General features: G+C 36.1%; 1 long non-coding RNA gene and 1 other non-coding gene across 2 annotated transcripts; one reads left to right on the top strand and one right to left on the bottom strand.

The window, feature by feature from the left end:
• The first annotated feature begins 6,906 nt into the window (after positions 1–6,906).
• On the top strand, positions 6,907–22,898 carry LOC121733240. The gene is made up of 3 exons (XR_006036532.1): positions 6,907–7,065; positions 19,141–19,148; positions 22,887–22,898. It is a non-coding gene; the product is annotated as an uncharacterized LOC121733240 (long non-coding RNA).
• Positions 14,240–14,312, bottom strand: Trnak-uuu. The gene has a single exon. It is a non-coding gene; the product is annotated as a tRNA-Lys (tRNA).
• Positions 22,899–24,646: the final 1,748 nt, after the last annotated feature.

The raw sequence follows: 24,646 nt of genomic DNA, 5'->3' as shown, positions 1-24,646 counted from the left end.
TGGTGTAATTATGCTGTCAAATGATATTTTGGTAGTTTATGGGTCTTGTCTTTTTAAAATTGAAGCCCTTTTAGACCTAATAAAGTACGGTTTCAGAATAAACTGTAGTCTGTAAAATATATTTCTGTTTAAAAATATGAAGTTACTAGATGTCGCGTGCCCGTTGTGACAAAATTCGTTTATCGCTTGTTCATTTTTCCAGAACAAAAGTATCATGTGTCCTGTGTCCTAAGTCCTGTCCCGGGATTCAAAGTATCTCCATACCAAAATTTAGAAAAATCGGTTCAGTGGTTTGGGCGTGAAGAGGTAACAGACAGACACATTATGGATTTATAATATGACTAGATGACGCCCGCAACTCCGTTGCGCCAAAACTCGTTTATCGCGCTGGAACCGTACATTTTTCCGGGACAAAAGTATCCTATGTCCTTTCCCGGGACTCAAAGTATCTCCATGCCAAATTTCAGCAAAATCGGTTCAGCGGTTTGGGCGTGAAGAGGTAACAGACAGACAGACAGACAGACGGACAGACAGACGGACAGACAGATAGACAGACAGACAGACGGACAGACAGACAGACACACTTTCGCATTTATAATATTAGTATGGGAGTATGGATATTAATAAAGTATGGACGTAAAGATTTGGGTAAATCTCCCTAGATAAAGACTAAAGAGAATAAAATTATTACAGCTCACAGCAACCATTCTGATTGTCGAAAATGCTTTGCTAGCTGTCAATTGTTTTTATTTAGCCCACAAATGACAGTGGTCGTATGTCAAACTCGACACAGTCTCTATTAACAGTTTTTAATGCTGCGGCCGCACATGTGTAGTGCTTCGTGCTTGAGACGATACCATTGGACGATCTGCGTGTATCGTCCAATAGCTTTGTCCACACTGTGCCTTTTTCTGTTCGTCAAAGGTATGCGTTAAAGTGCAGTCAACAGCGAACATGAGAAACATGAGAAACGAAAGAAGACGATGAAAATTGGAGCTTCGTGACGATAGACGAATCAGCGGCCGCAGCAATAGGCCAATATACAAAAAGTCCAGCAGTACACGAAGTTAAATATATGCGATACATTTTGTATTATTTCCAACTAAGAACGAATATTTTTATAAATTACTAGATGTCCCGGTGAACTTCGTGTCACTTATAAACCTTTCCTAGACTTTCACGATTAATTTGAGACTAGAATCTGCAAAATTGGTTCAGCCATTCTCTATTTATAGGGAGACTAACAAAATTAAGAATTCATTTTTATTTGTATGGAAGATATTGTAATTGACCAATATGTCCACCAGTCCGACAACTGTTTAGGGAACTAACTAAAAAGTTAAAGTTAAGTAAAAGGTATGGCCAAGTTCAATTCTTTAATTTTTACAGCAAAGTTAGAAATCAAAAATGTACGGTGACATCGCTATCGTTTGCGATACATTAGGTCGAGTTCCATACACTTTTAATTGCTAACTTATTAGTTATTTGTCGATGCAGATTGCATTAAAGGTGATAATGGACACAGTAGCTGGCGCCAGTATTACTGGATCAGCACTATATCAGTGTAAACAAGCATCTGGCGCCCACTTACACTGTACTAATCTAAATCAGCACTTAGTAGAGTCTTCGTAGAAATTGATTCACAGATGCCGGATCTACGTCAATCGGTCGGGTTATATCAAATCGATATTAGTTACAATTAAGGCTGGCCGCGAATTGGTATTCGATTTCCGAATTCATTTTCCGTGAGGCTAGAGCAAACGTTCATTTTATTCGCGCGCGAACGCGTCGACATGCACCTCAATTTACGTACACGCGGAATTCGTTCTGTAGTTCCGTACGGTGAAAAACTAACGTGTGCGGTAACTAATATAATATTTTCTACTGATTCCGTGCATTCAGATTTAAGAATACGGAAAACGAATTCGGAAATCGCATACGGAAAACGACCAAAAGACTATAATAGTTTATACCAATTTGCGATCGTTTCATTAACTACCCACATGGTCTAAAGTCGTGATCACTGTTTGTTTGGGCCTGACATAACCCAACCAAATTACGTAGGTCCGCCATCTGCCTATCAATTTCCCTGATAATACACACCCATCATTTCATTTCACCGAACATACTTATGCAGATTACGGAATCGATATTTGTAGAGCAAATCTTTAAACCGATACCCAGAAGGCGGACCACATGGAATCGATTCGCGAAAGTTGCCTGTGCAAATCTAGAAATAATCTGTAAACTAGTTATGTTGTACCTAAATAACTAAATGCCGTCACTACTTTAAACCGACCAACTTGGATCAGCCTAAAGTTGCTTTTTGAGTAAATAATTGATTAGGAGGCGGCTATTATGAATGGAGATAGAGTTAGATTTCTATGTTACTCAGTTTCACCAAAGAACGTTTAAATGTGGGAGAGCCATGCTTCGGCACGAATGGGCCGGCTCGACCGGAGAAATACCACGGGCTCACAGAAAACCGGCGTGAAACAGCGCTTGCGCTGTGTTTCGCTGAGTGAGTGAGTTTACCGGAGGCCCAATCCTAGGGGATTGGGCCTCCGGTTATATAATATAAGGGAATAGGGCCTACCCTACTCCGGAAGGGAATAGGGTAGGCCCTATTCCCTTCCCTTACCCTATTCCCTTCCCTTACCATCCCTACTTTCCCCTATTACCCTATTCCCTCTTAAAAGGCCGGCAACGCACCTTCAGCTCTTCTGATGCTGCGAGTGTCCATGGGCGACGGAAGTTGCTTTCCATCAGGTGACCCATTTGACCCTAATAATCTTCAGCCTATGAATATTCCTTTTTCCGTTATTAATTTCCTATTTTTGTTTATTTAAATTCAAGCATACATTCAGTATCTCCCTAGCATTTACAAATTACGTTTATTTGAGACACACGCCAATATCGACAATTTCATTAACTACATAATATATTTTGCCGTTTGAATTTTTTTAGGTTAATTTTGAACTAAAATAAGTAAAAAAAAAAGGATTTTGGTGCGATCTTGGCAACGCGGCAAAATATGTATGATCAAGGCCGTTTGCTCGGGGAATGGCCTAAGAGGAGTCCACACCGCGCTTTTTTCCATACAATTAACGTTGTCCCCTGTTTCCTCCCTGGATAATGCTAGTACAGTTATAATTTTTTTCCTGAATATCTACGGCCACTAATACAATGTCTCTATGTTTTCTTTTTTTCCATAATTTAATTATTAAATAAGATATGAACGTTGAAAAACCCAAAAAAATGGCCAGATTTTCCGCTGTGTCCAAAGGTCCAGAAAACAGATTTGGCTAGATTATACAAAAAAAGCAAAACATAGGGACGCAGCTCAAGCCTTTTTTTAAACTTTAACGGAAAAAGTACTTAAATCGGTTAAGTTTTGGAGAAGGAATCAGGGGACAACGAATCGTTGATTTTCTGGATTTTCTGCAGTTGTCTCTATCGCGTTCTGCGGTATAGGCTTGAGGTAAGGGAGACAGCTATAGATATTACACGTACTTTTTTTTTCATTTCTCTAGCCCCTGGAGTATCCTCTTTTATTTTAACTTAACAATATTAGAAGAAACTGCATAGTACACGTCATTGTTTTAAAACTCGTGGTTTCCCTCCTAATAAACATTTAAAACGTGCTTGAGTTAAAGATTATCGATCTTTAACTTATCAGACATATTTAGTCGTACACTGTACACAAATATTTTTTCCCTGTCAAAATCACTTGACAAAAAAGGACAAAAAACAAAAGTTAGGATGAATAGGGATGATGACAAGGTCAAATATTAGCGAATTTTGTTAATAAAATAAAGAAATCACGGTAAAAAATAAGTGTTCCCAAAATTTCAGCTTGATAGCATTTGTATTTTTTTTGTTATGCGCCTTCAAATTTGGATATTCAAGTCGAGTTTTTTTTAAATTAAATTTGTTAATATTTGTATACAATTCGATAACTTATGCAATTAAAAGCAACTTTTGTTATGAAACCACTTTCATAAATGCAATATTTTATATACCTGTCGAACAAATTGTCTCCCGATGCGTACAAACTACGAAAGACTGACGTCATACTTTCGTAGCACTTTGTATGGAGCGTTTCGGGCAGGTCTTTTTTATGATATATTTGAATTGTCATATCTTGGTGAATTTTTAAGCTATCAGAGTCATTCTTTCAACGATGTTTCTATTTTTTAAGTGTCTTTCAATTACCGATAAGAAAAAAAAAATAGTCATCATGCCTATTGTTTATTAGAAAGGGGTATAATAATATTTACGTAATAGTAACTCGAGTTAGATCGCTGCAGTCTGTCTGGGCTAAAAATTAACAGTCGTAATGGACGCCTTAACTCCATCTACATTTGCTCCCATTCACTGCAAAGTGTTAATGTTTGCTGTAAACTAATGTTGAATGAAGCTTCGATCAATCAGACGTCAGTTCTTTTCGCTATCCATCTGTTTGTTTTTTTTTCTTATTTGCTACCTAGGGAAGCTGCTACGCACTGAGTTAATGAGACATAAGTAATTGAAATTGGAATAAATAAACTTAGATGAGATAAAAATCATAAAATTGTAGCCGATTTTATCGAGGTTCTGCATTTATCCATAGAGGTTGAGTTGAGTGGAGGAAATCTCGAGGAAACTTATCTCTATCACTCTATCATTAGTCACAACTTGTTTTTCTCGAGCACAAGACACTCAAATTCTCAAAAGCTTACATTGATTAAGACTTCTACCCGACTTAGAATCGAGCAAACTTAAAACATTTGCAAGTTAAAAACAAAAGAGACAATCAGATAAAAGTTGATTAATCTCTTCTTATTATAATAAACTAATTAATGATGGAGGCGAACAATTCATTAAGAAGCAAAACTGCCTTCCGAACAATAATGATAATGAGTGTAATTAATTATAGGAAGTTGGCTCAAGACGTACCGAGGCCGGCTGGAGCCAAGAAATGTGGATGGGATACTTTTACTGCAATTTTTATCCCCTTTTTTTTAACAAGCTTTTATTAGCGAGCTAATATAGCGGCTCTGTGTAATATATAATATGTAACGGAATCTTTGAGTATGATTTAGTATGTAGTATGATTTTACATATATTCAGTAGTCTAAATAAATCTAAACTTTGCATATGTATTAAGAGCAATTATTTGTAAAAAATATTGAAAAAAAAATAACTAAAAAGCATGTTGTTTTCCATCTACAACTATATTTTTTGAAGTAACGTCTTGTGGAGATCAATATCTGCATGATGAAGAATATAACATGAGATTTTGCGTAAATATATGAGTAACATAAGGTTATTAAGAGGATACCACAGCGGCTAGAGAAATGAAAAGAAAGCACGTGTAATATCTATAGCTGTCTCCCTTACCTCAAGCCTATACCGCAGAACGCGATAGAGACAACTGCAGAAAATCCAGAAAATCAACGATTCGTTGTCCCCTGATTCCTTCTCCAAAACTTAACCGATTTAAGTACTTTTTTCATTAAAGATTAAAAAAAGGCTTGAGCTGTGTTCCTATGTTTTGCTTTTTTTGTATAATCTATCCAAATCTGTTTTCTGGACGTTTGAACACAGTGGAAAATCTGGCCATTTTTTTGGGTTTTTGAACGTTCATATCTTATTTAATAATTAAATTATGAAAAAAAAGAAAACATAGGGACATTGTATTAGTGGCCGTAGATATTCAGGAAAAAAATTATAACTCTACTAGCATTATCCAGGGAGGAAACAGGGGACAACGTTTGTATGGAAAAAATGGAGGTGTGGAATCCTCTTAACAATTTTTGCACAAACTTCTACTCAATATGTTTGAAAAAAAAACATTCGTCTGAAATCCTTTATCAAGTTGATACGATGTAAACTCTCAGCAAACCTTACAAGCTAAGTAAAATGTAAATAAACCGATAAATTATTATAACAGCTATTGCAATAAGTTATTATTATAAACCTAGTGGGAAATATGTAAGTGATTTACATGATTGCGAACAAAATAACGTGATAATGGTTATAATTCACTATTAAAAAGTGTGAAACTAATTTTTTAATTACCATCGCCTGAGAGAATGCTGCATTTGAAATAGCAGGTCAAAAACTTTCTAATGGGGGAAATTCGTTACGATCATCATAGTTAATAAATGTATATCATTTGTTGGATGGGAATTATTTTGATTTACTGTTATGTATTACTTTTGTTACGGAAAATGAACATTACGAATTTAGAATAGGCTTAGGCTATTTTGAAAAAGGGCCTGAGTTTTGTAGAATTTTCTTATTCTTATTCACTGAGATAGTAAGTACTACGTACTAGAGCAGCTATTGCGAACAAAAAACACGTCGCACTTGAGGCATGAGCGGGGTGGGAGGCGGGGCGGTGATTGCTATAGATCAGTACCGCAGAAGTGACACAGTTTTGTGCCTACACTCGAATGAATGCAGAATCTATTTGAGTAAGTGGATAAAATAAAAATAAAAAATCACTTTTTTATAAAATTTATAATTACTATGGATCCATAGTCCACTATAGCTAATTACCTTATTTAAATTACTTAAATATTTTCAAATATGTACCATAATAAAATTATTATAATGTACGCATGTATAATGTACGTAATATTTTAAATACATATTACCAAAATACACACTCGTCTACGTGAGTAAGTACTTCAATCATCGGTGTCTTATCATAGATCTGTATTGTGCCTACATTACACTCTGAATCTACTACTCTATGACAAAGCAAAATGGCGCGCGTCTTCGCCTAGTAATTGAATGTTCGTATTTTAATTGAAAATAACTAAATAAGAATGCTAATACCGATAAAATGTTATTCCGTTGCATTTGCAAGTGTTACTGGAATCATTTTTGCAGTATCTTAACCCACAACCCGGCATTTTTGCGACTTTTTTTGGTTTCGTTTTTGATTGTGGTACGTCTGGCGCGCAGAAGAGCTCGCGGGCGACTAAGTGCACTGCTGCTATATAGATTATGTTGAATGTGACCAAGCATTGCGTTGCGTTGTCGAGTCTAGCACGTAGTACATACTATGTCAGTGTTCTTAATCGTTTCAAGAGGCAACCGTGGGCGGCCTAGGAAAAGATGGCGCGATGAGCTGGAGGCGTACCAGCCGGGCTGGCCAACGGTGGCGCTGGAGCGAGATAAGTGGAAGACCCTGGGGCCTTTGCTCAGCAGTGGAATAGTAATTTAAAGGCTAAAAAATCTTCTCTATCAAAAACAAAAGGAAATCATTTCTTGATGTTAACCCTTAACTGGTATCGATGGTCAAAAGTTACCCCAGGCGTACGAATTTTCTATGATAATATCTTTACTATTTAAACATATGTACACTTTTCTGATTCTGTGTAATCTCGTTACGTCGGGTAGTGCGGCGGATGACGAACGTACGTGGCTCTACTGTTGCTGAAAGCGGAGTTACATACAGTGCTTCCAGGGTCAAAAATTACCCCCGATACCAGAAGTGTATGTTTTTTCTACGGTACCTTGTAATGGTTTATATAATATTTCTTTTGATACGTCGGGAATTTTAAACCAAAATTAGCTTTTATGAAATAAGTACTTGAAATCTAATTCAGAAACCACCCAGAAAACTATTATAACAGTCTGCAACGTGAAACAGTTTACGATCGTAAGAAGAGGAAGGAAATCAGCTATTCTAGCGAAATTATCATAGGTACAGTTTTAGACTCCTAAAATTCTAGAAGTAAAGAATATGTATCGAGTATAACAAGTCCTAACGCAGCTAGCTATATACAACGCCACCTTATAAGTATCTCTGTCTGTCTGTCTCGCTTTCACGCCAAAACTACCGAACCGATTGTAATGAAATTTTGTATACAGATAGTCTAAAGCCTGAGAAAGGACATAGGCTACTTTTTCACTGGAAAAAAGGGTTGTAAAGGGGTGAAAATGCATAAATTTGTTCAAATTAAGTTAGTTCCAAAAGTTCATAATAGATGGCGCCGTGCGTCTTCTACATCGCGGTGACGCTTGCCCAGACTTCTTTCTATAAGAGGTGGTATCATCTTATATATAAGTTTCTTTTTTGTTCTCAAATAACTCAGTACTTTATCTATGCAGTGACGTAACCTTAAAAGTCAAACCTATCAATGATATAAATAGTTTATGGGTAAAGTTGTGTAATTATGGGCCTAAATAAGCTTTAAAATTTGGCATAAAATATAAAGTTTAATTTAAAAAATGAAATATTATGTACACACTGCACAGCTGTTTTGATTTAAGAGGTACCAGGTTTTTTTTTTATAAAAGCTTTTGACACCAATTTTGTTGACATCGCGCGCTATAAACTGAAGTCCACGCGGACGAAGTCGCGGGCAACAGCTAGTTATACAAAAAAAATAACCTAAATGTAAAAAAATGTCTAATCCATATTTCTTGGCTCCCTGTCGTCTGAAAGGGTGTGAGAGGTCAGCAGCGTGGCACTGATGGCTTTAATCATTATCACTTATAATTAAAATTAGCGCAAGTTGCAAACCCACTTAGTGCTCAGGTAGTCTAGATAAGCATTAGCCTAGCCCTTAGCCTAAGTACTAAGGGCTGAGCTCTATAAAATTCAGATCGTGAATCGTTTTTTTTTTAATGAAATAAGGGGGCAAACGAGCAAACGGGTCACCTGATGGAAAAAAACTTCCGTCGCCCATGGACACTCGCAGCATCAGAAGAGCTGCAGGTGCGTTGCCGGCCTTTTAAGAGGGTACTAGGGGAGGGTAGGGATGGGAAGGGAAGGGAATAGGGGAGGGTAGGAAAGGAAATAGGGTAGGGAATTGGGCCTCCGGTAAACGCACTCACTCGGCGAAACACAGCGCAAGCGCTGTTTCACGCCGGTTTTCTGTGAGAACGTGGTATTTCTCCGGTCGAGCCGGCCCATTCGTGCCGAAGCATGGCTCTCCCACGTTAAAGTATACCGTGATATAGAAGATGGATTTACGCAAGAGAATCCGCTTTTGTAACAAGTGCGTTATGTGAAAAAGTTTTAGGGACATAATAATATAACTCATTTATTATGGTCTAAGGTATGAGAAAAGTTACAAAATTTAATCGACGAGACATCTTGGCTAAGGTGTCTGAAAATAAGGTTGTGTTTTATCTATTTTGTTGCCGACAAAACTGGAAAGTATTTGTTTAAAGTTGAACTCTACCTTTACATATTGCATAGTAAACTTGTATACAACCTGTTATTAGTTATTCTGAAATCTAGTATGCATAGCCTTAGATTGTAGATCTACAAAAGGTCGAATTAATCATATCAATCAATAGATTGTCAATGCATTGGGATGAAAATTTTAGTCAGTCACTCAAAACTGAACTTTATTTACAGCGCAAGAAGGTACACATTTAATTGACAGATTGCTAGCAGCGTCGGTCTGCCTGTTCCAAATTTGAAATGACATAATTAAACAGCAGCGCATCGCAACGGTATCGTGGACGCCGACTTCCACAGTAAAACGTTGGGTACGTTAAATGCCCTTTTGATTTTACGCACCGCGGACGTTTTGTGCGGTTCAGAAGAGTGTAGGCGTCATGATGTCCTCTAACATGCACGTTAAAAAGTTATCGTCGACGGAAATTTAAAAGCGTCTTGATAATATATTTCCATACATTTTACTTCCCTATGTTATCATTTTACCACCACGTCCAAAATTATAAAAGCGCACATTCACTCATAATATCTAACAATGAAACTTTTCGAAGTTAAACTTCTTTAGGCACGTTGAGAGTAAAATTTCAGGGTCGAGTCATGAAAAAGGGGGTCGAAGTAATAATATTAGTGTTGCGTCACGAAGCCGTCACGATTTTCTGTAACTCAGTTGTCAGTAAAATATCACAAACTCTCTCTTCACAAAATCACAAACATCAAAAACGAAATCAAAACTAACTTCTGAAAGCAAAGTACTAGCACATAAAACGTATGCGCTCATTAGGGCCGCGGTATCGTCCATAAATACATTATCGCCGTTGTGGGGGCTGCGGGGGGTCGCGGGGGATCGCGGGGGCTAAGAAGCGGGGGGGTTATCGAATTAAAACTTCACTAGCAATAGTAGAGTTGAACACCGTATTAATACACCATGTATAATTCGTGTGCTCGGACAAACTTGGCTCGCTCCACTTGACGCCGATTAAATCTTTATTATGTGCTAAATTATGTTAATTTGGAGGAATTTTATTTGGTGTTTATGTTGGTTATCTTGTTCATCTTTTAAGTGAAAAGGGTCCCCGAAATGTGAGGTAGAGCAAGATAATTTTGATATCTTTTTCTTTCTTTTGGTAAAGTGCCAAAATTTTTCAATAGGTACTACTATCAGCTGTAAGTAGCTGTAGAGCTACTTACAACTGCTTTATGATTCTTAAATGACATAACAATTACTTACAGGTTACAGATGCCAACTGTGATTTTCAGATAACAAAAAATTATGAGTTGAAACTAAAATGCCACCAAAAGCTTTTTTTTAGAGAATGGTCACATTCTTATGACGGTTGTACTTTACACATGCCTATTATCTTATTACTTTTGTAGTACAGTAGTACTAGCTCACTCGTTTGCTTGCATTTTGTATGTTTATTCGCAATTTAATACATTATGTCATATAGCTTACTATTATTATTAAAATCTATCAAATTGTATTATTTTATAAGCTTTTATAAACCTCACACGAGTAGAGAGACTACAAAATCACAATAATTTGCTAATTTATTCAGCACACAGATCCAAGTGGAGCGCACCAGCGGGCGAGGCGGGCGGGGGCGCGAAGGAGCGATCGAGGTAAGGGTACTGGCTACGTAATTAGATTTTCAAAGTCCGAATACACTGCTCGTACTTGTCTTCATAATAATGTAGCGCGCCGCCAAGTCTTGAGCGTTATTATTCACACAGGTCAAGCGAAATGGAGCAGATATTCGGCTAAATTTCATCTAAATCCTACTGTGTAGAATCTAAATTGTAGATATTAAAGATACTATCTAGATATTTGAGTAAATAGAGCTTAAAGCTTCAAGTTTTGTAAAATAAGTATCTACGTGATGTTTTCGCAAAAAAGTTTGGAATTCGAAAAGCGATAAAGTTTTGGTAAAGTACCTAAATGTGGGCTTGTAAATCATGGTTTCAGCTCAATAATTATCCATCGAATAGCTTAAAGATCTAACTGAACAGACGGTCAGTTAAATATCTAAAAAATGTTTTGATTTTAGAACTGTTTTGTAGAAACACATAATTGAAGAGAAATGCTTGTTTGTATATTATATTGCATCTGAGTGCACATAATATTGTGTATTTTACGGTATAAAGTCAATCCAACTATTGCTAAAAACTCTGTTGAAGTGTATCTGGAGAGATTTGTCTCATAGTATTTTAGAACACGTTCATTTTTTAGGTCCAGGAAATTACTGCGAGTGTGGTTTTGTTATTGACATTACAACCGAAACAAATATAAGTTAACTATTCAGATATAGTCTACCCAAAGAATAGTCAAAAAGAAGGTGGAGCCGGAGTGTAAAACAAAAGTTGTAGGAAATTTTATCAGCTTTCATGGTGTAGAAGACACCTTTTCACTACAACGCACCGTTTTAAAAATATGAGCAAAAAAACTGAAAAATGGGAACTTCAACCCACTCCCCCCACTCCGGCTCCACCCCTAGAAGCGGGAACTTTTAGTATGTTTACCTTCTGGACATTCTGAACATATTTCTGAAGAAATTGCTTAGGTTGCAGCTCACGCACTCTACACCTTTTTTAAGTGGACTAATAGTCAAATCTACTCTACTTGTTGTTGAAAATGACGTCTTATTTATAACATTAATACGACTTATTCCATATTGTGCCTCACCTGTAAAATCCGACGTAAATCAACTAAAATCCAAGTATCGAGACCGCTCACTCAACACTCGACATCGAGGTATCGGATATTTAGTTTGCTTTCGGCCGGCGCGGGGGGAGCGGGGGGGCTAAGTCCAACTATAAATTAGGAAGGGTACAGTTTCATTAATCACCCATACGCCGTTATTATTAATTAACCCCTTCCTACCCGCATTAGCTATCGACCGGCGCTGTGTCAACGTTTTAATAATATTAAGGGAGTATTCTGAAGAGACAAGTGGAATAAACGTGTAAAAATCGCCAAAAGTTCATTTGCCTGCGAACGCGCGGCGTTGCTGAAAATGTTCCTACAATATGTTGTTGGCTTGTTGCTGTCCCTACAATATTTTAGTTTGCTTATTTCGTTTTTAGTGTTTTATGGTCTACTAGATGAAGCCCGCAACTCGGTTGCGCCAAAATTAGCTAATCGCGTGGGAACCGTACATTTTTCCAGGATAAAAAGTATCCTATACTCCCTGGACTCACAGTATCTCTGTACCAAATTTCAGCCCAATCGGTTTGCCGTTTAGGCGTGAAGAGGTAACAGACAGACAGACACACAGACAGACAGACACACTTTCGCATTTATAATATTAGTATGGAAGTATGATCAAGTCTACACTCTAGAATATTATTATACCCTCTCCATCTTATTTTTTCACAAATAGAACAATCCATATTTTGGGACCATCAAATCAATGTATGAAATCCTTTCTATCTCTGTTAGCTACCAGTTTCGAGATTTTTCGCAGATACAATAATTGTTGTTCATCTTATCAAAATGAAGCTACTCACAAAAAATTTGCTTGATAGTAATAAAAAAAATGTTTTAGGGATCCCTGACTAATGTCCTTTCCCGGGACGTAAAGTATTTAAATACCAAATTCCAGAAAAATCGGTTCAGCGGTTTTGCCGTGAAGAAGTAACAGACAGACAGACACACTTTCGCATTTATAATGTTATAACCTGTATGGATGGAAGGATGAATAGAGGAAAAACTGAATTGTTTATAATTAATTATTCCTTTCGGGCTAAAAATATTATCTAATTAAGATATTAATCGAAGGTTTTTGCTCATTATGACTTGTCAATAGTATATCTAAAACAAATAATTCATTTCTGAATTACAATTAGCAGCTGTTCCAGCTATAAATAATATATTATTTGAAGCCATGACATCTATTTTTATATTGTTTACAAATTCTTATGATACTTCGATGTTGTTTGTGTACTATTGAGGAAAATTATTGACAGTAATATTATGATGGCGTATATTCTACAGATTCTTCTTAATTTGGTTGGGTTAATTCAAGCGAAGTGACAGATCTATTATACAGTATGTGTACGTATCATACTTTAGGGTGTGTACGTGTAGAGAGTTAACTGTGAAAGTAGCAGCTCTGAAAGACGAATTTTTTTTTTCAATTTTGTATGGGCAAGGGCCCGAGCGTCACGAGTTTCCCCATACAAAAGTGAAAAAAATGTTTGGTCTTTCAGCGCTGCTACTTTCACAGTGAACTCTCAACAAGGAACACGTACACACCCTAAAGTGTTATCACTTGTTTTTGTTACAAGTCTAGAGTCAAGCAATGTCTAGAGGCAGTACCAGAATAGACAGTAAACAAAAAGTTATTTTTTGACGTTTGATAACGTTGCTGTCAATATTCTGATATGACGTGTGCAACGTGTCGGATTTTGGTCGGTGTATTATTTACTTTAAGTGCTAGTTAGCGCCCTCTGCTATGACCGTCGTGTAATATTATTATCGAATTTTTTTGATGGCAATTACAGGATGTACCATCAGATAAGTTGATTCCTAGGCAGATTAATGACCTGAGTAATTTGGTCAAACCCATCCGACGGATCACAGCCAGCGTTTTGCCAGACGTCCCGATTTTGGCGGGCGTCCCGATTTTTTCATCAAAATTAAATGTCCCGCACTAATATGTATTCTGTGGTCCCGCGCGGGACAGGCTCAGTCCCCCTTTTCGGGGCTAACTCGAACGTACGTGCAGCGTGCTGAGAAAGAAAGGTGCGGAAGATAAGAGTGTGGGAGGTAGAGGGGTGGATTTTCTTTGGCTGCTGTAGCTATAAATGTTATTTTAACGCAAATAAAAAGATAAAAATTAAAAAGAAAAACTTTTGTTTTTATACCTTTTTTCACTTGACTTGACTGAAGAATCCCGCTTTTTCACTCAAAAAGTTCTAAAGTCCCGACTTGGCACAAAAAAAACTGGCAACGCTGATCACAGCTAACATTGAATGCACATAAGCCGACCAAATGACGTAGGTCCGTCAACTGCCTATGAATCAATTTCCTCGATGGTACAAAAAGTACTCCGCCCGAACAGGGACTTGAACCCTGGACCCTTGGATTAAAAGTCCAATGCTCTACCGACTGAGCTATCCGGGCAATATACATTCGTATAAAAATACCTAACGAATTATAATACGTTAACGCTTCAATGTCATTACGTCATGAATCATGATTCTAAACAAATTCTGTTCATTTTATAAATACAAAAAAGTGACATATTATTTTCGTACATAATATACTAATATTATAAAATATGCGAAAGTGTGTCTGTCTGTCCGTCTGGCTGACTGTCTGTCTGTTACCTCTTCACGCCCAAATCGCTGAACCGATTTTGCTGAAATTTGGCATGGAGTTACATTGAGTCCCGGGAAAGGACATAGAATTCTTTTTGTTCCGAAAAAATGCACGGTCCCCGCGCCATAAACGAGTTTTGGCGCAACGGAGTTGCGGACATCATCGAGTTATACTTACATAATATTATGTAACTTTAAATAAAACAAATAAATAATATTAGCGTTATATATCCTACTACTCATTTTAAGTAGCTTGTCACCGCTGCCACAGTACAGCAATATGACATATCCGCTGCCATGTGCTTTCATAAATGTAGAGCTACGTCGCGATTCGGTATGACATGACCGTTTGAAACATATCACGTGGAATTTTATCAACTAAACATTACCCGCAGGCCGCAACTCGCATAGAAAATCGATATTGTTTTTTTTTTTTTTTTTTTTTTTTTATTAAATAAGGGGGCAAACGAGCAAACGGGTCACCTGATGGTAAGCAACTACCGTCGCCCATGGACACTCGCAACATCAGAAGAGCTGCAGGTGCGTTGCCGGCCTTTTAAGAGGGTATACGCTCTTTTCTTGAAGGTTTGCAAAACATATTGTGCGGAAACCGTACCTTTTAGTATGTACTAGCTGTCCCGGTGAACTTCGTGTCACTTTAAAACTTTCCCTGGACTTCTACGAATATTTTAAGACTAAAATCAGCCCAATCCGTTCAGCCGTTTTCGAGTTTTAGCGCGACTAACACATTTGAAAATCCATTTTTATATATAAGAAGATTAAGTTCTACTACATGAACATTCAAAGTATACCCGTACCTATTTTTAGATAGTTTTGGTGGTATAAACGTAAAACGGCGATAGACAGACGAACCGACGAACGGATAGATATACTTTTACATTGATATTAGGAAATTTGGATAGAGTAACGGCCATCAAAAACTAGTTAATGTATGATTTGCATAACTTCTAATATTTATATTTTTAATTTTCTAAAACAATAATGATGGTTTATTGTTATTATTATAATGATAGTTTATTAATGATATTTTATTGTCTTGTTTTAATTGAGTTTTACGATCGACGTGTGGATAATCGATTATTATAATTTATTTTTATAGATTTATCCTCAATTTTTTACTATACAATATTTTTTCTAATACCTATAAGATACGAAATATTAAATAATATTAAGAGCCCATATGACCCTAACTTGACTACATACTTTAACCTAGATCTCAAAATCTGTAAGGTCTAGAAAACTGATTTTTTGACACAAGTAACATCAGTTCATAAAGATTAAATGCTCAAGACGAAAACACGATTACTCAAAAAATGCTCGATAGTTTCTTTTTTACAAAAAAACCTTGTTTTAGACACATTTCTGCTTGGATCTTCGAAGTTTGCTGTCTTTTCTTTAATATTTTTATATATCTAAAAAGGTATTGATAAAACCTAAATTTGCTCAAAACACTTTTTTCATAATCATTATAGTTCGTCTTTTATTCAAGTAAAACTAACTCGGCGATAATTCCGCGCCGTCCTTTTTCACCTGGCATATGAAAGACGGGCGTGAGTGTGAAGAGAGAAGGACGATGTTTGATTTTTAGAGTCAGGTGAGCTCTTAAACAGGTGTGTTTAAAAATTTCTTAAAAACGACCCAATTTAGAAGTTATGAAGTCCAAAAATTGTTTTTAAGGCAACTATAATTAAAGCATTAAGTAATCGGCTTCATAATACTTTAATAAAATAATTTTAACCCTAAAAAGTAGTCCTGAGTTTTTATGCCGATTGTACGTGGCGTCACAGGGTATAGCATGACTGCATCAATCCCTCTAAACTTTTACCTGTAGGAGACTACTAGAAAAATGTATTATTTCCGAATCTTTTTTTTTTATGAAATAAGGGGGCAAACGAGCAAACGGGTCACCTGATGGAAAGCAACTTCCGTCGCCCATGGACACTCGCAGCATCAGAAGAGCTGCAGGTGCGTTGCCGGCCTTTTAAGAGGGAATAGGGTAATAGGGGAAGGTAGGGATGGAAAGGAAACGGAATAAGGGAGGGTAGGGAAGGGAATAGGGTAGGGGATTGGGCCTCCAGTAAACTCACTCACTCGGCGAAACACAGCGCAAGCGCTGTTTCACGCCGGTTTTCTGTGAGGACGTGGTATTTCTCCGGTCGAGCCGGCCCATTCGTGCCGAAGCATGGCTCTCCCACGTCGTATCCTTACTTAAATTATAATGTTATGTTTGTCCATCTAAGTATCTTGTCTGTTACCTCTTCACACTGTTTGCTATAGAGATACTTTGAAACACGGGAGAGGATAAATGATAGTTTTAGGCCGTCACATATTATCACGTATACAGGTAGGGAATAGACCTGCATAAGTCTATAGTATTTGAGAGCCTTAACTTCCACAGATCGTTGTATGAATCTCTGATATTAATAATTAGCGCGGCGTAAACAAGCGCTCTAAGTTCGAACATCAATATTCCGGCTGGCCGGCTGTTATCATATCTCATTATACGAGTTAGTGCTTGTATAGACCACCCCTTCTTAGGTTATGACCTTAGCAGTAAGCACTAAAATTCGATCTTAGCAAAGCAATACAAAATTAACTCTAAATCTGCAGCTTAAGGTCGATTTACGTATACCCCGTCGTAGATGTAAAGTCGAGATTCAGTTTGGAAATGCAATTTGGAAATGAGATCCGGAGGGTAGATGTTACCCTTAAGGGGTGTAGGGGGTAGCCTTACCACTATTATTTATAAGGGTGGTGTCAGCTCTAGCTATAGACTAGTCTGGCTACATCGTCCGATTGTTTTGTCCGGCCTGACACTATGTTTCGATCATTTAGAGATGACGCGCGACTTCTGACTTCTAATTAAAGTGTCATTTGCGTTGCAGCGAAAGGGTTAAATTATTTTTTTAATATTTTGTGAGATGCACAATAATATACAAGAATTATTTAAGTACGTACAATGAGTAGTGATGATTTTTTTAAGTAGATATTTTAATTTATTTAAGCCCTATGAGTTTACTGTTATTGCTTTATGTTTATCGACCAATAGTTATAATAGTTTGAAGTTATTAAGATTTAAGTTACATATTTTATCAGGAAGGATTAAATTTAAACTGATTTTATATCATAAAATATTAAGCTGTCGAAGATTTACAAGTATAACCTATAATATGGTTCAACTTTTAACCCTCAAATCACTACAATGCAGGTGGCAATTATTGTCACTATATTATGACATTATGTATGTTGACACGGGCGACAAACGGCGGCCGCTGGGATCTGTCAAATATGTCACGACCGACATAATATTTCACTGAACAGTCAACTGGGTGTAAATTTTTGTGTTTTGTGAATATTGACGTTTCATGTGTTTTAATATCGTGATCATAACAAAAGTTTGTTTAATGCATTTATTATGATCACTATTAACCTAATATTTATAAAGATGACCCCCATAATTTCGTTGCGCCAAAATTCGGGATATAAAGTATCCTATGTCCTTTCCCGGGACTCTTAGTATTTCCATATCAAATTTCATCAAAATTGGTTCAACGCGGGTTTGGGCGTGAAGAAGTAACAGACAGACATACTTTCGCATGCATAATGTTCGTATGGATAATACTTAAAATTATTATGTTTTAAATATTTTTAATCGTGCTTTTCAGTTATTTTACATCCTTCGACATAGCTCTCAAACGATTCCTAATACATAAAACCTAGGCCTTATATAGACCTCTACATCATAATTTGACCTGCTTCGGCCACATTGCAACTTGTCCAGGTGACGTCACCTTCTGAATCATGGCGCAGAGCAATCATCCGCCGCGCCTTACTATTATAACAATTAATTGTTATGTACGCCGTGGGGTTAAGAAAATTCGCAGATAAATCATTTTCAATAGATCAATTTTGCGTTAAATTAGGATGCAAACAGCGTACCCAAAGTAGACCAGGATTAATTTGATTTTTTTTAATTTCGAAATAAGAACGTGGTAGTTATAAATTTACTCAATCCTTTATCTAATCATATACAATCAAAGAACATTTAAAATTTACAGACTATAACATGACAACAAAAAAATCTAATATTAAGTAAGCCGGTTACACGTGAGCATTCAAATCATTAGTCCTTGTAGGCATCGTTAGATGATAAATGACACAAAATCCTTAGCAATCACAATTTGGAGTTTCAATATTATACAATAGTGACGTCACTGTTTTATCTGCATGTTGCATGTACTACACTGCGAACAATAGCTAGTCGGTGTAGTATTAACACTTTTATGGTGGCGCCTAATACGGCACATCTTGTCTCCACTAAATAGAACTAGTCACCATAATTATCTTCATCATCATTATCGTCATCATCATCATCATCATCCTGACAACTATACCATCATTAATCATTATCATCACCACATCATCATGGTGCAGGTGTCTAAACAAAACTCGTGAAAGTCTGCCACTTTCACGAACTTTTTATCCTATTTAATTATATTTGTTGTGTCTGTCTGTTCGTCGACACGCATGCCTACGCTGCGTCAAAATTCGATTATCGCGTGGGAACCGTACCTTTTCCGGGATTAAAAGTATCCTATGTCCTTTCTCAGGACTCCATGTACCCCATACCTTTTAGACAGACATACTTTAGCATCAATTTGAAATCGGATTTCGAGTAACTTCTTCTAGTAGTGCATTTTCTCGTGTAGTAAATTTTAAGTCGCGTCGTATCGCGTCTCTGTGTACACCAACCATAAGATATCGAGCTTCTAAGGGCCAATCCACACGTACCACAACCACATCACAACGGCAAAGTGTCGTCGAGCAGTGGTTACGTGTGAATGGTGTCGCTGCAGCTTTTTGTAGTTGCGTTGTGGTACCGACAAAATGCCGACGTGGTTGCGTTGTCGCCAGTGGTTGCGATTACGTACGTAAAGTCAATGAAACGGAGGGGGGAAGAGCGCGGACGGTGTTTTTGCATTGCATCGACGCAACGTTGTGGTTGCGATGTGGTCGGTATCACACAAGTGGTCGACAACGACTGCAAAATGTGGTACGTGTGAATGGTGAATGGTCCAGTTCATTTACAATACGAAATATACGCCCAACCACGTGGTGTGGTTGTGGTGCGGTTGTGGTTGTCGTGTAGTTGTGGTACGTGTGGGTTGCCCCTAAGTCATCGTCGTCGCCATACCGACCCTAAAAATTTAACCTATTAAGACATCGTCGCCAATGATTGATATCGATAGATATGCCATTTCAATTATGCATAATTTTTCATTCTACAATCCCATGAACCGTATAATGTTATTTCGACCTTTCCTATGCCAGTAATGGTAGTTTTATGGTTTCCACAAACAGACGGTTTTATTTCATAATATAAGTAAAGGGCATACCGCGGCGTCGCTTATGGCACCTCTAAGTAATGTCAACTTATGTTAATGCAAATTATGTAAAGTATAATGAATATTGATGGCTGATTATATAAATGATAATCAGTATTGACGTTTGATATGTATCGGCTAATAGGAATTACCTCACATTAGCGTTTTTGTGATCGAGAAAAAGTAACTGACAATACAGACTGATTATTATGGCCGATTTTGTGTGAAAAAGTTGAAAGTTACATATTGTGTTCATTCATGGTACGCTCGTCTGTCCTTTTTTGCCATTTTAACTGTCATCGACTTTGCGATTGAGCTACAATTCTAATTTTACAATGAACGATTTTTACCGTAGCTAAGACTAGCTTAATATTGTGTAGTGTGTAGACGCACATCCTCATACAGACTTATCTACAATGATAATGAAAAGAAGTCACTGTCCAGTTGATAAACTTACACTTAGTGATGGGTAATTTTCCGAAAAATTTCAAAGCTCGGAAATTTATCAGTTTATTTTTCTGAAAAATTGGAAAAATAATGGAAAAAAATTTATTTACTGAAATTATTAGTTTAAAAATGAAATAGTAAATAGTAATAATCGGCCAAGTGCGATATGGACTCGCGCGCGAAGAGTTCCGTACCATTATAGAGCACAAATAGTAAAAAATTGTGTTTTTTGTATGGGAGCCCCTCTTAATTATTTATTTTATTAAAATTTTATTATTATTTATTAAAGTATTAATACAGCTGAGTATTTTGTGTACATTTAAAGTGCCTACCTGTTGTCATCATGGATACCGCGCAAAAAATGTTTGAAAAATCACGTTTGTTGTATGGGAGCCCTCCTTAAATATTTAATTTATTTTGTTTTTAGTATTTGTCGGCAACAGAAATACATAATCTGTAAAAATTTCAACTCTCTAGCTATTACCGTTCTTGAGTTACAGCCTGGAGACAGACGGACAGACATCGAAGTCTCAGTAATAGGGTCCCGTTTTTACCCTTTGGGTACGGAATTATTGGATACATTATCTTGGTTGACATTTCAATTTGGAAAAATATTTGAAAAATTGGAAAAATATATTGGAAATTTTTCTTTTTTCTTTTCTTTTCTTTCGGAAATTTTTCCATTACCCATCTGTACTCACACTCCTTTCTTTTATAAATTAAAATGATATATGAACTTTATGTCAAAATATTAGCAAACTCTATAGAGTTTATAACTAATAAGTTATCATTGAAATTAATGTCTCTGGGTGCGGTCGCCTAAACGGTCTTATCATGTAAAACATTTAACCCTTAATTCGACGGATTTCGCGATTTTTTTTTGTTCATATGTGAGCTTTCCTTTGGTGTCTAAAGATGTACAGAAAAATATAAAAAAAAAATCCTACTTGACAATTTTCGAGAAAATGATAGTACGGTATAGTATAATATTATACATTGCCGGGTTCCCACAAAACATACTTTGAATATTATATACGTATAGCCCGCTATGCAACTCTGATTCAGAGAACATGACATTTAATATTTTTTTCATAAATAAAAAAAATTATGAAAAAATAATTGGTTTCTAGGCTAAGTTAGGACAAATAATAGCTGTTTCTTTAGCCTGTTATATCGATTTGCTTAAACAGTGACATTTATTGGGGATGAAACATAGGGATAGTTATAAGTTTCTGCTATCTACTAGAATTATAAGTGTCCTTTTTTAGGATGTTAAATGTCACAGAGAGTACACTTAATTTCAAACGTAATATTCTACAAATTGGAGGTTTTCTTTAAGGATTTAAAAAGAATCAAACTTTGACTACTAAGAATTTTCGCAGATGAAAGCTTCTGAAGTTTCGAGTAAAAGTATTTATCAACTGGCTGATTTCAAATAGCATTTAGAAGATGCATTTAAGGTCCTGATCTGTAAAAAATAGAAATTTCAATAAAATACAGCTATATAACTTACTCATGGCTGGTTGGTAAAAGCGCAGTAATGACAGAAACTATGAAAGCTCTAAAACAATGTTTCATGACCTATAATAGAGTCATATACATAAAGATCCTTATTATAAACATTGGAAAGGATAATATAATATCAAAAACCAATTTAAGTGCCTACTAAAAATGCTTTAGTCAAGGTGGTTGGTGAGGATTTTCATCTAGACAGTAAAGGTCAATTAGTTAAATTTCACTTCTAAAATACGTCAATTATCGTGTCCAGTTATACTTTTGGGCCTTTAAAAGGCCTTTTACGTATTTTTTTCAAAAAATCATTGATATCTAAAAAGAAAAGCCTCAAACTAGCAATTTACCAATTTTTAAAAAATTATAAATATTAGAAAAACTTTTTTTCAGTAAGCTACATCTTACTCAATGAGGAAAAGAAAGCTTTTGTAAGAGTTTAGAGAGGGTAGAAATATAAAAGTCCTATAATAACCAAAATATTTCTCATAGAACAGTCCAAACTAAGCTAAGACTAAAGGGGCCGCACCATTTTCATATAGATATTATCAAACCTGAGACCAAATATCGAAATACTAAGTCTAATGAAGACCATGGACGAATTATAAGTCCAGTTAATCCAACAACTCCAGCTGCAGCAGTTAACAAAAGGTCCAGAATGGTATTATTACCTACTTCACCTTCAATTCGACGAAGTGAAACCCGCTATACATAGAATTTCGTAGTGTGATTTCAGTGAATGCGGCAATGTAAATAAAATCGGCTAAACGTATACTTTAGGCATAATTATAGATATAATATGAAAGCAGATTTGTCCAAATTATTGTTCAGTCGCATGATTCAGATAGTTGACAATAAATAACTATTGCTAAAGTGTAACTTAGTCCATTATAAATATCTTAAATGGCATTATTTAAAAACGTATCCTGCGAGCGATCGACTTTGGCTTACATTTTTAGATTTTTTATATTATTTTTCTTTGAAACATATAAAATAGTATTTTTTATTAAATCTAGAATAGTTTTTTTAATAGTATAATACTCATTAAAATAAATTATTATTTTAATGAGTATTATACTATTACCTCATTAAAATATGGAATAAATTTCGAGCTAGAATTTTTGAAAGTAAACGTATAGCCCGCTATTTAGGGTCGAATTAAGGGTTAAACATCTATTGAACAGTTGTTTTGAGACCATTATGCACTGAATTTTTTTCTAATCAACTCTGTTCAACAGGTGTTTAAATATTTTGTAGTAAAACCGTTAGAGTTAGACTATTGAATTTAATATTTTAAGATGTTTTAGAATTTCGGAGAATCATTTCCAGTTTATAGGCAAAATTTTGCAAAGTTTTCAATGTTTCAGACTCATCTATACTAATATTATAATTCTGCAGAGTTTGTTAGTTTGTTTGTTTGTTTGTTTGAACGCGCTAATCTCAGGAACTACTGGTCCGATTTGAAAAATTCTTTCAGTGTTAGATAGCCCATTTATCGAGGAAGGCTATAGGCTATATTTTATCACGCTAAGACTAATAGAAACGAAGAAATAGAGGAATCTATACTAATATTATAATTCTGCATAGTTTGTTAGTTTGTTTGTTTGTTTGTTTGAACGCGCTAATCTCAGGAACTACTGGTCCGATTTGAAAAATTCTTTCAGTGTTAGATAGCCCATTTATCGAGGAAGGCTATAAGGCTATATTTTATCACGCTAAGACTAATAAAAACGAATAAATAGAGGAAAATGTGGAAAAAACGGGGGGAAATTATTTGAAAGGGCTTATTTGAACGCGCTAATCTCAGGAACTACTGGTCCGATTTGAAAAATTCTTTCAGTGTTAGATAGCCCATTGATCAAGAAAGACTATTGGCTATATTTTATCACGCTAACACTAATAGGAGCGAAGAAATAGTGGAAAATGTGGAAAAAACGGGGGAAATTATATGAAAGGGCTTATTTGAACGCGCTAATCTCAGGAACTACCGGTACGATTTAAAAAAAAACTTTCAGTGTTAGATAACCCATTTGTTGAGGAAGGTTATAGGCTATATTTTATTACGCTAAGGGCCTATTTCACCGCTTCCTGATAAGGCTATCCACCGCTTAATTTGACAGATGGAGTATGGAAAATCTGTCAAATAACCCTATCGGGCACCATATCAGGAATCAGTGAAACAGGCCATAAGACTAATAAGAGCGAAGAAATAGAGGAAAGTGTGGAAAAAACGGGGGGAAATTATTTGAAAGGGCTTATTTGAACGCGCTAATCTCAGGAACTACTGGTCCGATTTGAAAAATTCTTTCAGTGTTAGATAACTTATTTATCGAGAAAGGCCATAGGTTATATTTTATTATTCTACGACTAATAGGAGCGAAGAAATAGAGGAAAATGTGCAAAAAAACGGGGGAAACTATATGAAATTGCTTATTATCTTAAGATTCTTAAGAACTACTGGAGCAATTTTTATGTTATTTGGCAAACATGAAGAATAGACCACGTTAAGGGACATAGGCAATTTTTTGCGGAAAAATGTACGGTCGCGTGAAATTTCTAAATTACGCAAGCGGAGCCGCGCGGAATATCTATATATAATAAAATCGTAGGAAAGTCAATGCTGTACATTGAATATTTTTGTACAATAAATAATACTTGGGACGTGATCTACTATACTAACGCGGACGAAGTCGCGGGCAACAGCTAGTCAAAATATAATATTCTCTGACATACAAAGGGTATACGATATTTTTTCTGGGAAAAAATATCGTATCGT

This window comes from Aricia agestis, chromosome 13, assembly GCF_905147365.1.
Source record: "Aricia agestis chromosome 13, ilAriAges1.1, whole genome shotgun sequence".
In the NCBI taxonomy this organism is placed as follows: domain Eukaryota; kingdom Metazoa; phylum Arthropoda; class Insecta; order Lepidoptera; family Lycaenidae; genus Aricia; species Aricia agestis.
Note: the sequence above shows the minus strand (reverse complement) of the source record. Positions and strands in the feature narration are given on the sequence as shown.